At 42.1% G+C, this 13,180-nt stretch overlaps 1 protein-coding gene across 1 annotated transcript in view; it reads left to right on the forward strand.

The window, feature by feature from the left end:
* Positions 1-13,180, forward strand: part of arhgap42a (Rho GTPase activating protein 42a) — a 503,828-nt gene that overhangs the window by 41,631 nt on the left and 449,017 nt on the right. The window lies entirely within an intron of this gene.

Below are 13,180 nucleotides of genomic sequence, written 5' to 3' on the forward strand. Positions count from 1 at the left end.
ATTGGGACAATCTTTGTTAAAAAAAAAAAAAAAAATGTAAAGCCAAAAATGTTTTGATGAAATTTATTGTTTTAAAAATTGTATATAATTCGGGGAAAAATAATGTTATTGCTGACGCTTTGTCCCAAATTTAACCATATTAACTTATTTGGATGGCGATGGCACAAAGGAAATGCTGTAAATTATTAGAGTGAATGGTGCGTGATTGCGAAAAAATTTGTGTTTTTCCAGTTATAAGGGTCTTTAGACATAGGTTTATCTTAATAGTGTTTAAGATTTAGTTTCTTAATAAATCGTTAATTTGTTGTTGTCTGAAGATACCTGGTTTGGTCTGTTTCATTCTGGGGTTACTAGAGTGTTTAATTTGGCTGTTATCCGATTGGGTGGGAAAGCTTAATGAGATGCTGCGACCTGTGGAGTGACGGGACTGAATTGACAGTGCATTGCTCCCGCCGCAGTCGTAACAGTACAAAGAGGGAATTAGGAAAGTAATTTTTTTTTAAAAATTTGATGATTTTTAAACCTCCAACAACAATAGACTACTTGAAAGAATGATTCACCACACTTTTAATTTTCACTTTCTGGGTAAGAGGTAGATTGGCAGTCATTAACAGTTATCACATCGTTAAATGGATACTTGTGCTGTTGTGACAAGACTTAACTTTCTGTGGCGAGTTTAATGGAAAATTAATGCACAAGTGCAACAACTTCATGAAAAGCACGAAGCAGTTATGGGCAAGATACCAATTTTACAAAGACAACACCAGAGCAGTGCAAATTGTCCAGCAACTTGAAGCGATTTGCAATTCAGAGTATCCCGTCCTCATTGTAAATTGCAGGCTGATTTGCACATGAACGGTGTGTGTTGTTTACGTGGCATTTTTTCAGCAAATTCTGCTCCAGTATATCAAGGATGCCTGCTTTAGTTGAATGAAGCCTCTGGCCAGAGAATGACGGATCATATTGTGTACTGAAGAAGCTAATATAATTGCTGAAATTACAATCACCTAAGGTCTGAGCTAGTGTGCTCACAGCGAGAGCTAGAAATTGCTGTCTTTTTGCAGTAAAGGTTGATTCTATTAGGGTTTTGCAATCGTGAATGAAGAGGGGAGCCGATTGGAAACTTATTGGAGGGTGGGGGCGGGGAAGCATCAGGGAATTTATAATCCTTGAACTTCTTAGTATGTGAATGCACGGAGTGTTGTTAATGATTGGTGAGTTACAGGTGCAGATTAACATGTGGAAATATGATGATGTAGCTATAACAGAAACCCAGCTCAAAGAAGAGCAAGACTGGGTATTAAATATTCCTAGATACAAGGTGTTCAGGGAAGATAGGTAAGGGAAAAAAGGGGGAGGGGTGGCAGTATTGATTAAGTAGAGCTTTGTAGTGCTGGAGAAAAAAGATGTCCCAGAGGGGTCGAGGACAGAATCGATTTGGCTAGAGCTAAGGAGCAAAAAAGGTGCAGCTACATTGCTCGGTTTTGTCTATAGGCCACCAACTAGTGGGAAGGATGCAGAGGAACAAATTTGCAAGGAAATTAGAGAGGTGCAAAAATTTTAGGGTAATTACAATGGATTTAGATAGACTGGGGTAGGAGTGGTGTAAAGGACAGTGAGGATCAAGAGTTCCTAGTTTGTGTTCAAGAAAACTTTCTACAGTAGTATGTTTTAGTCCAATGAGAAAGGAGGCACTGGTAGACCTGGTTCTTGGGAATGAGGTGGGCCAAGTGGATCAAGTGTCAGTAGAAGAACATTTAGGGGACAGTGATCATTGTATCATAAGGTTTAGGCTGACTATAGAAAAGGACAAAAAACAATCCAAAGTAATAATAGCTAACTGGGGAAAAGCCAACTTCAATGGGTTTAGAACGGATCTGGGATAAATAAATTGGAGTCAAAGGTTGGCAGGAAAAACAGTAGCTGAACAATGGGCTACCTTCAAAGGAGAGATAGTTCCGGCACAGTCGACGTATGTTCCCTTGAAGGGGAAAGGTTGGGTAAACAAATCTAGAGCTCCCTGGATGACAAAAAGAGATAGAGATTAAGATAAAGAAGAAAAAGTGTGCTTATGACAGATGCCAGGTAGCGAATACAATTGAGAACCAGGCTGAATATAGAAGGTTCAGAGGGGAAGTGAAAAAGCAAATAAGAGGAGCAAAAAGAGAGTATGAGCAGAGACCGGCAGCTAACATAACAGGGAATCCCAAAGTTTTCTATAGACATATAAATAGTAAAACGGTGGTAAAAGGAGGAGTGCGGCCGTTTAGGGACCAACAGGGGATTTGTACATGGATGCAAAGGGCATATCTGAGGTATTAAATGAATATTTTGCATCTGTCTTTACCAAGGAAGAAGATGCAACCCAGGCACTGGTGAAAGAGGAGGTAATTCAGACGCGAGAAGGGTTTAAAATTGATAAGGAGGAGGTGTTGGATAGACTGTCTGTACTTAAAGTGGATAAAGCACCAGGACCGGATGAGATGCCTCCAAGGATACAGAGGGAAGTGAGAGTGGAAATTGCGGAAGCACTGGCTATAATCTTTAAGTCTTCCTTAGACTTGGGGCTGGTGCCAGAGGACTGGAGAATTGCAAACATTACACCCTTGTTCAAAAAAGAGTGTAAAGATAAGCCCAGCAGCTACAGGCCAGTCAGTTTAACTTCAGTGGTGGGGAAATTTTTAGAAAAATTAATTCAGGACCAAATTAATTGTCACATGGACAAATGTAGAAAGCCAGCATGAATTTCTTAAGAGAAAATCATGTTTAACTAACGTGCTGGAGTTTTTTGAAGCGGTAACACAGAGGGTTAATGCGGGTAATGCAATTGATGTGGTGTATATGGACTTATAAAAGGTGTTTGATACAGTGGACCACAACATGAGGTGGGCCAAGTGGATCAAGTGTCAAGTGTGCAAATTTATAGCTCATGGAATAAGCACGACAGTAGCAGCATGGATAAGGAATTGGCTGAGCGACAGAAAAACGAGAGTAATGGTTAATGGATGTTTTTTGGGCTGGAGGAAGGTTGTAGTGGAGTTCCCCAGGGATCAGTGTTGGGACCCTTGCTTTTCCTGATATATATGAATGACCTAGACCTGGGTGTACAGGGCATAATTTCAAAATTTGCAGACAATACGAAACTTGGAAGCATTGTGAACTGTGAGGAAGATAGTGTAGAACTGCAAAAGGACATAGACAAGTTGGTGGAACGGGCAGACAAGTGGCAGGTGAAGTTCAATGTGTAGAAATGTGAAGTGATGCATTTTGGTAGGAAGAACATGGAGACACAATAGAAAAGGGTACAATTCTAAATTGGGTGCAGGAGCAGAGGGACCTGGGAGTATAAGTGCATAAGTCATTGAAGGTGGCTGGACAGGTTGAGAGAGTGGTTAATAAAGCATACAGTATCCTGGGCTTTATTAATAGGGGCTTAGAGCAAGGAGGTTATGTTAAACTTGTATAAGACACTAGTTTGGCCTCAGCTGGAGTATTGCGTCCCGTTCTGGGCGCCGCACTTTAGAAAGGATGTGAAGGTGTTAGAGAGGGTGCAGAAAAGATTCCTGAGAATGATCCCAGGGATTAGGAACTTCAGTTATGAAGATAGATTGGAGAAGTTAGGACTATTTTCCTTGGAGAAAAGAAGGCTGAGAGGAAATTTGATAGAGGTATTCAAAATCATGAGGGTCTGGAGTAGATAGGGAGACACTGTTCCCACTCGTGAAAGAATCACGAACGAGTAATTGGTAAAAGAAGTAAAAGCGACATGAGGAAAAATATTTTCATGCAGCAAGTGGTTAATGTCTGGAATGCACTGCCTGAGAGTGTGTTGGAGGCAGATTCAATTGAAGCATTCAAAAGGGAATTAGATTTATATGAAAAGAAAGAATGTGCAGGCTTAAGGGGAGAAGGTGGGGGCGTGGCACCAGGTGAATTGCTCATTCGGAGAGCTGGTGCAGGCATGATACGCCAAATGGTCTCCTGCGCTGTAACCATTCTGTGATTCTGTATCACCAGAGTTTATCTCGGAGGTTTGTTAGGCTAGAAGTGTCCTGCAGGTATATGTTGCAGAGTTTAAATCTGACATTCAAGTGATTACTTGTGGAAGGGAGCATATTGTTTCCTGCCCTTTTGTAATGTTAATTTCTGGGGCTGACATCCAAGCACAGATTAAATGGTTGGGATTCACTGAAGCAATAGGTGAGTAAAATAATTGTTTCTTTTGTACTACAATAAAAGAGGAAATCATCCAGTATCATCTCTAATGTATTTCTTTTATCAAGAAGGTGACACATCTCGAAGTACCAGAAAAAATCACCACTTCAAAGTGAAAATGATTCTGCAAAGCTTTACGCAACTCCTCTTCTGCTATATGGGGGATAAGAAGTAAAGGAGACAGTTGTGCAGCAAATTACTTGAAGTTTGCTGGTATTTTTAAATGCTTGTTTTTTTGCGATACTTTTTCATTTCAGATTTCCAGCACTCAATATTTTGCTTTTTAGGATGATATGTGATTGCCAGGTGCAGGGTCCAACCCCTGCCTCCACTCTCTGCCCCCTCAATGGACTTGAGCATGAAAATGGAAACAGAGGTTGTGCTTTCCAATGGAGCAATCTTTATGAAATGGCTATTTATTCAGATAAAGTACATAAATACAGCTTTTGAATACCTCTCAGTGCACTTTCCATTCTTTAGTCATTGCAGTGGCATAGTATTCCTGCTACCTTGCTAGAGCCATCATATCTAAAGTGGGTGGGTGGAGCAGAATGCATCTGTACCATTCAACCCTCACTCACTTCATAGAGTCATAGAGTTGTACAGCATAGAAACAGGCCTTTCAGCCCACCGTGTCCATGCCGACCATAATGCCTATCAATACTAATCCCACCTGCCATATCCCTCTATGCCTCTCTCATTCAAGTACCTGTCCAGATGCCTCTTAAATGTTGCTACTGTTCCTGCCTCCACCACCTCCTCAGGCAGCTCATTCCAGATACCCACTATTCTTTGTGTGAAAGATTTACCCCTTTGATCCCCTTTAAACCTCCTCCTTTTCACCTTAGATCTATGCCCTCTAGTTTTAGTCACCCCTACCATGGGAAACAGACTCTGGCTATCTACCCGATCTATGCCTCTCATAATTTTATATACCTCTATCATGTCCCCTCTCAGCCTCCTTCGCTCCAGGGAAAACAGACCCAGCCTATCCAATCTCTCTTTATAACTCAAGCCCTCCAAACCAGGCAACATCCCTGTGAATCTTTTCTGCACCCTCTCTCGCGTAATCACATCTTTCCTGTAGTGCGGTGACCAGAACTGCACACAGTATTCTAAGTGCGGCCTAACCAACGTTATGTACAACTGTAACATGACGTCCCAGCTCTTGTACTCAGTGCCTTGGCTGATGGAGGCAAACATGCCATATGCCTTCTTCACCATCCTGCCTACCTGTGTTGCCACTTTCAGGGAACTATGTACTTGCACCCCAAGGTCTCTCTGCTCAACAACACTCCCCAGGGCCCTGCCATTCACTGTATATGTCCTGCTGGGTTTAACTTCCGAAAATGCATCACTTCGCACTTGTCTGCGTTAAATTCCATTTGCCAATCCCTTGCCCACTTTCCCAGTTTATCTATATCCTGTTGTACCCTTAGTCAACCTTCTTCACTGTCCACTATACCACCAATTTTGGTGTCATCTGCAAACTTACTAATCATGCCCCCTACATTCACATCCAAGTCATTAATATATATGACAAGCAACAGAGGGCCCAGCACCGATCCCTGCGGCACACCACTGGTCACTGGCCTCCAATCTGAAAAACAGCCCTCCACTACCACCTTCTGTCACCAAGGCAATTTTGTATCCAATTGGCTAGCTGTTAGTTGTCTACATGAGTTCTCATTACTGAAGGAATAGAATTTTAAAATTCCTCCAACAGCATCAACTCTTGAAGGTTCTCAGATGTGGTTTCCATCTTCAATGCCCGTATCCAACAGTCAAAATTAATTTGCTTCATCCTCTCAAATTCTACTGACGTCTACCCAGCCAATCTCCGTAAGTTCTGAAACTTCTGACGGTAAGCTTCAGGGACTAACTCATATGCAGAGAGAATAGCCTTTTTTGCCATCTCATAATATGCAGAAACCTCTTCAGGAAGCATGGCATAAATTTGTGAGCTCTGCCTATCAACCTGCTTCACTGGCACATCAGTTACTTCAACTGACCTGGAAATTAACTGGGCTAATGAATCTATTCTCTAATTATTTGAGCAATTTAAAAAAAATGGTGTGGATTTATGGATAAGAAACTGGACTGAAATAACGACATTCGAGCTGCTGTATATAGTTTTAAGATGTTCTTTGCACTTTTTGATTTGCACTATGGGTAGGTAGAGGTTTTTAATCGCCATTCTCACTGATGATGTGGTTTTCTCTCACAAATACTTCAATTTTAGACATATTGAGCCATATTATAAGTGAGTTTTACTGGTGCAAATTGCAGTAAATTAAATGGGGTACTTAGTATTTTTAACAAAATCTATTTCAGTAATTGGCAGCATTTAAATTTTAAGATGATTAATGGAAATGGGCCAATTTTATACTCATTTTACATTAATATAAAATGGTTTCAGCTTCAGAGGGTGCAAAAAATTGTAGTATAACCAGATATAATACAGTTTCAGCAAGTGGCATGCAACCACATTGAGTAAATGATCTGACTGCTTCATTTAGCACTTGCTGATCTATTACTGGGAACAGTGTGAAGTGAAATTTCAAGCTTCCTAATGTGATGAATCTTTGCTAACATTAAAATTTAATTGACATTTGGATGGCTGTAAACAGTGTTCTGAATATGTGTGCTTGTGTTTGCAGAGCTCCATTTCTCTGTCAAGAAAGTGGCACAGAGTTGACAGGTTAATTGTGGTTTGTCAGTTCCAGATTGTTTTGATGCCACAGCTGTGAAACCTTCCTCTGCCATTTTCTTTCTTTCCCTGAACATTTTCTCCATGGTAATTGTATTGGAATTTATTTGAAAACCTATTGTACCAAAACCAGGTGTTAGTTATATAATTTGCAGTTTGTCCTTCAAGCCTTTATATGGATAAAATATGAAGTTGTGAAATGTATCTAATTATCGAATGCCATTGACTGTCCTGAAGTTGTAAATCCACTTTAGCACATGAAATTGCATGAAGATTAATGAGCTGTGATTCATTAGAATTATAAAAATCTTGTTAGCTGACATCAGTTTGATCTCAGAATACCCAAATATTAGGTAATGCTTACCTGTTAGGTAGGTGACATGAACAGGGTGTCCATGAGCAGAGGCCAGGAATACCTGACACAGACCCCACACCCCTGGCCTGCCAAACCCCATGCATGCGCACATGCAAAAATGGCGATGAGCCTGCTAGTATAATTAAGTAATTAAAATGGGCATGGAGCACTGCAGTTGCATTTTTTGTGCACTGAATTTATTAAGTTTGAGTAATAATTACCAAAAATAATTGTACTAATAACTAACATATGCAGTGTAATTAATGTATATAGTATAATAACTAATAACAATATCAATAATTTGAAGCCAATGTACCCACCACAGGAACAACTAGTGTTTATACTTTTGTCCTTTCCTGACAGCATTCAGAAGCTTTTTATTCCTTACTTCTAGTGGATGTGTTGATGAGGACAATGCTAGGATCTTTTCTCGCAGCACTGGGAAATGATTTTCAATGACTGGCTCATGTCAGTGTCAGTGAGGCTGGTAGGACAATATTGAGGGTGCTGTCATAAGGATATAGGATGGGTCGAATAGGACCTTTTTTCGCCGGCACTCGCCAATCTGGAAATGATTTCATGACTGATATATAACCAATGAGGCTGGTAGGGTGGCCAGTTAGAACCACCAGCCTCGAATTGGTTGATTTTGATATCATTCATTTTAAATCATCTCCACATTGTTGGGGAGTACCTACAAATGAAAGGATCTTCCCCCGAGGCTGGGCTGTGACATTGCAAATTTCAAAATACTGGATGTAAGGGCGTCTGGTACCAGAATGGGGCCAGATACGCTGAAATCCAGACTGTCCGCTACAAACCCGGACAGATAGCCACCCTAGACATGAACATAGTGCAAAACATGAGAATTATCAAACCCCATTGATTTTAGCTACTTAATCAGGTGGCTTTACAGAAGCTTCAAGTCCGATATCTGATGCTCTCCTACGCCTGTGTTCTAACAATGATGGTTGTTGATGCTTTTAATTTTCTCATTTACAAAATTAACAACGAGGATGCTTGGAATCTTAAATAATTCATTTTGACTATATTCTAGTAAATGTGCTGGCTGAATACTCTAATGTGAATGAACTTTGAGTTACTTCAAATTTATTGTCTTGTATGCAATGTCTTAACGTCGCTGTTAAGGTTTCCCATCAGCAATAAGTTTGATTTCTTTCTGGAATTGGTAGGATACTGGATTGCAAAAATAACTTCTGTAGGGGCAAATGTTTATTCAGGACTTAGCTAATTTTCTTTGTGGTGGCCCACCAACAAGTAATTGTCTGAAATAAAAACAAGAAATGCTGGAAATACTCAGCAGGTCTGGCAGCATCAGCTTCTGAAGAAGGGTCACTGACCTGAAACGTTAACTCTGCTTCTCTCTCCACAGATGCTGCCAGACCTGCTGAGTATTTCCAGCATTTCTTGTTTTTATTTCAGATTTCCAGCATCCGCGGTATTTTGCTTTTATTTTAGTAAGTAATTGCCTGAGTCTTTTATATATATTCCTGTTAATTTTCTAAAACTTAGAAACCCACTGAGCAATACTGGATGTTGGTATATGGTGAGCCTTGAGCCACTGCATATTTGCCAACAGTTTATTGCACTAGAAGTAAGCCCACTTGTGCTGATTCAAGCTCTAAAATAAATTAATACAGCATGTTTTGTGTCCACACACATTTTTTTATTGCCTTATAATTTCTTATTTTTGATTCCTATTCAGCTCTGTTACTTTTCTCCTCCAACAACAATTAACGGAGTTGCAAACTTTGCCAATTTTTTTCTGCCACCGTGATTTGTGAATCTCATGAGATTTGATTCTGTACACTTTCACTGATGTCTGTCGTTTAGTTCTGAGTCTGTGCCGACCAACAGCCACGCATTTATACTAATCCTACATTAATCCCATGTTCCCTACCACATCCCCACCATTCCCCTACCACCTACCTACACTATGGGCAATTTACAATGGCCAATTTACCTATCAACCTGCAAGTCTTTGGCTGTGGGAGGAAACCAGAGCACCCGGCGGAAACCCACACGGTCACAGGGAGAACTTGCAAACTCCGCACAGCCAGTACCCAGAACCGAACCCGGGTCGCAGGAGCTGTGAGGCTGCGGTGCTAACCACTGCACCACTGTGCCGCCCAAAGATGAGTGGCCCGTACGGGTTTCTTGTTTTTCTTTAGTCTGCTCTTCAAAAAGTAAATACCACAGGTGATTATTTTATATCTCTTTGGCTGTGTAGTGACTGCTACCAGCTTACTTGTTGTAAAGCAAAATACTGCAGATGCTGGAAATCTGAAATAAAAACAAGAAATGCTGGAAACACTTACCAGGTCTGGCAGCATCTGTGGAGGGAGAAGCAGAGTTAACGTTTCAGGTCAGTGACCCTTCTTCAGAACTGGCAAATATTAGAAATGTAAAAGGTTATAAGCAAGTAAAGTGGGGGTGGGGCAAGAGATCACAAAGGAGAAGGTGTAGATAGGGTAAGGTCACAGAATAGCTGACCAGAAGGTCATGGAGCAAAGATATGTTAATGGTGTGTTGAAAGACAAAGTATTAGTACAGAAGGAGTGTTAATGGACTGAAAATTGAACAGCCGCTAGTACAAACATGAAAAAAACAATGGAGATCATCCCTCTACAGCTTCCAACCACATAGTCCTGCAACCCCGGACAGCCTGCTTCTACCTTCTTCCCAAAATCCACATAAAGGACTGTCCCGGTAGACCCATTGTGTCAGCCTGCTCCTGCCCAACTGAACTTATTTCTTCCTATCTTGACTATATCTTTTCTCCGCTGGTCCAGTCTCTTCCCACCTACATCCGTGTCTCTTCTGACGCCCTACGTCATTTTGACAATTTCCAGTTTCCTGGCCCCAACCGCCTCCTCTTCACTATGGAAATCCAATCTCTCTACACCTCCATCCCCCACCAGGACGGTTTGAGAGCTGTCCGCTTCTTCCTTGAACAGAGTCCTTGAACCAGTCTTCATCCACCAACACCCTCCTCTGCCTGGCTGAACTTGTTCTCACATTGAACAAGTTCTCCTTCAACTCCACTCACTTCCTTCAAGTAAAAGGTGTTGCTATGGGTACCCGCATGGGTCCTAGTTATGCCTGTCTTTTTGTGGGATATGTCGAGCATTCTTTGTTCCAGTCCTACTTAGGCCCCCTCCCCCAGCTCTTTTTCCGGTATGTTGATGACTGTATCAGTTCCGTTTCCTGCTCCCGCCCCAAACTGGAAAACTTTATCAACTTTGCTTCTAATTTCCACCCTTCTCTCACCTTTACATGGTCCATCTCCGACACTTCCCTTCCCTTCCTCGACTTCTCTGTCTCCATCTCTGGGGGTAGGCTGTCTACTAATATCCATTATAAACCCATCGACTCCCACAGCTACCTTGACTACACTTCTTCACACCCTGCCTCCTGTAAGGACTCCATTCCATTCTCCCAGTTTCTCTGTTTCCGACGCAACTGCTCTGATGATGCTACCTTCCATGACAGCGCTTCTGATATGTCTTCCTTTTTTATCAACCGAGGATTCCCCCCCCACTGTGGTTGACAGGGCCCTCAACCGTGTCCGACCCATTTCCGGCACCTCTAACCTCACCCCTTTCCCTCCCTCCCAGAACCGCGACAGGGTTCCCCTTGTCCTCACTTTCCACCACATCAGCCTCCATATCCAAAGGATCATCCTCCGCCATTTCCACCACCACCAGTGTGATGCCACTACCAAACGCATCTTCCCCTCCCTTCCCCTGTCAGCATTCCGAAGGGATCGTTCCCTCCGTGACACCTTGGTCCACTCCTCCATTACCCCCACCACCTCATCCCCTTCCCACGGCACCTTCCCCTGCAATCGCAGGAGGTGTTACCTGCCCATTTACCTCCTCTCTCCTCACTATCCCAGGCCCCAAACACTCCTTTCAGGTGAAGCAGCGATTTACTTGTACTTCTTTCAATGTAGTATACTGTATTCGCTGCTCACAATGTGGTCTCTTCTACATTGGGGAGACCAAATGCAGACTGGGTGACTGCTTTGCGGAACACCTCCGCTCAGTCCGCAAGCATGATCCCGAGCTTCAGGTTGCTTGCCATTTCAACACTCCCCCCTGCTCTCATGCTCACATCTCTGTCCTGGGATTGCTGCAGTGTTCTAGTGAACATCAATGCGAGCTCATTTACCGATTAGGCGCAGTACAATTCTGCCGGACTGAACATTGAGTTCAATAATTTCAGAGCATGACAGGCCCCCCATTTTGCTTTTATTTTTAGTTATTTTTTTATTTTTCCTTTTTAAAAAAAAAAAATTTTTTTTGTTTTTTTATTTTATTTCATAGTTTGTTCAGTTTGCTTTCCCACTGTTTTTTTCATGTTTGTACTTGTGGCTGTTCAATTTTCAGTCCGTTAACACCCTTTCTGTTCTAATGCTTTGTCTTTCAACACACCATTAACATATCTTTGCTCCATGACCTTCTGGTCAGCTATTCTGTGACCTTATCCTATCTACACCTTCTCCTTTGTTATCTCTTGCCGCACCCCCGCTTTACTTGCTTATAACCTTTTACATTTCTAATATTTGCCAGTACTGAAGAAGGGTCACTGACCTGAAACGTTAACTCTGCTTCTCTCTCCACAGATGCTGCTAGACCTGCTAAGTGATTCCAGCATTTCTTGTTTTTATTTCAGCTTACTTGTTTCCTCACTTTGAACACCCCTGGTTTGTTGACAGCACTTTTAACCCCAGTCTCTGTCTCAACTAGGATTCCCCCTCTGCTGTGGATGTAGTACTTACATTCAGTCTGAGTGAATGTGAGTGCTCCTGAGGCAACATGGGTCTGAATCACTCTTCTGTCATGAAAGGAATATTTTTTTAAATGCCAAAGCTGGAATTTTCTTTTTTGTACCGTTTCAAGAATGTTTTCAAGGGGCTGAATTTTACCAGTCACCTCGATGCCGTAGGTTTGGCGGTGGTGGGGGGGGCCCATAAAATTCAGCGGGGGGAAGGCCCGCCTCGACCCCTGAAGTCGTGAAGGGCCCCGCTGCATATTACCGGCTGCGGGGAGATCTCAGTGTGGCCTCACCCCCACCCGTCGCATGGCGGTGGGCCCTGCATCTACATATTTAAATACAGGATAATATGTAAATGAACTTACCTGCAGGCGGCGGCCGTCCCACGCCGATTTTATGGCTCCCCTGGTGGGGAGGGGGAAGGAATAAAGTTTTCAGGGTGGGAGGGGTGGGGGAGTGAGGAAAATGTTTTTTATTGGCTGTGGGGATGGTGGGAAGGGGTTGAAGGGCAAAAGTTAGAAGGTTGGGGATGAATGTTCGGGTAGGGAATAAGGCAAGTTTTGTTAATATTCGGCAATGAAGTGACCATTGGGGCGGTTGGGGAAGGGCCTCCGTATCATAATTATTTGTTCGACCAAAAAAAATACTGTATCTTTAAAAATTTAAATCTCTGCTAAGGGCTTACAGTCCTTTAAAAATGGCACCATCGCCTGTGCGGGGGCTCTGCAGCGGCACATCCATTCGGAAGGCTGCCGCTCTCCGGCGTGCTGATAAAATTCAGTCCAAGATGTATCTACTTTTTATACTTATTTCAAAAATCCATAAGCCAGCATAAGTGAATATTAAGCATATTAAAGATTTTTTTTGCAGTTGTTTGACAAAAATTAAATTTTCTGTCTTTTTTCACTCAGAAAATGTAGTATTGGACAGTTTCAGAAGGGTGTAGTGTTTTTAAACTTAAAATGACCCTAGCCACAAGCTAACGGCAAAAATGCATCTCCAGGTGCGCTAAACTTAAATGTAATCTAGGGTACATATTATCTCCAGCATTTTTGTTTTTTATTGAATGTTATCAACTTGTTCGAATAATTTAAGTTTGA

Source organism: Heterodontus francisci, chromosome 6, assembly GCF_036365525.1.
Source record: "Heterodontus francisci isolate sHetFra1 chromosome 6, sHetFra1.hap1, whole genome shotgun sequence".
NCBI lineage: Eukaryota > Metazoa > Chordata > Chondrichthyes > Heterodontiformes > Heterodontidae > Heterodontus > Heterodontus francisci.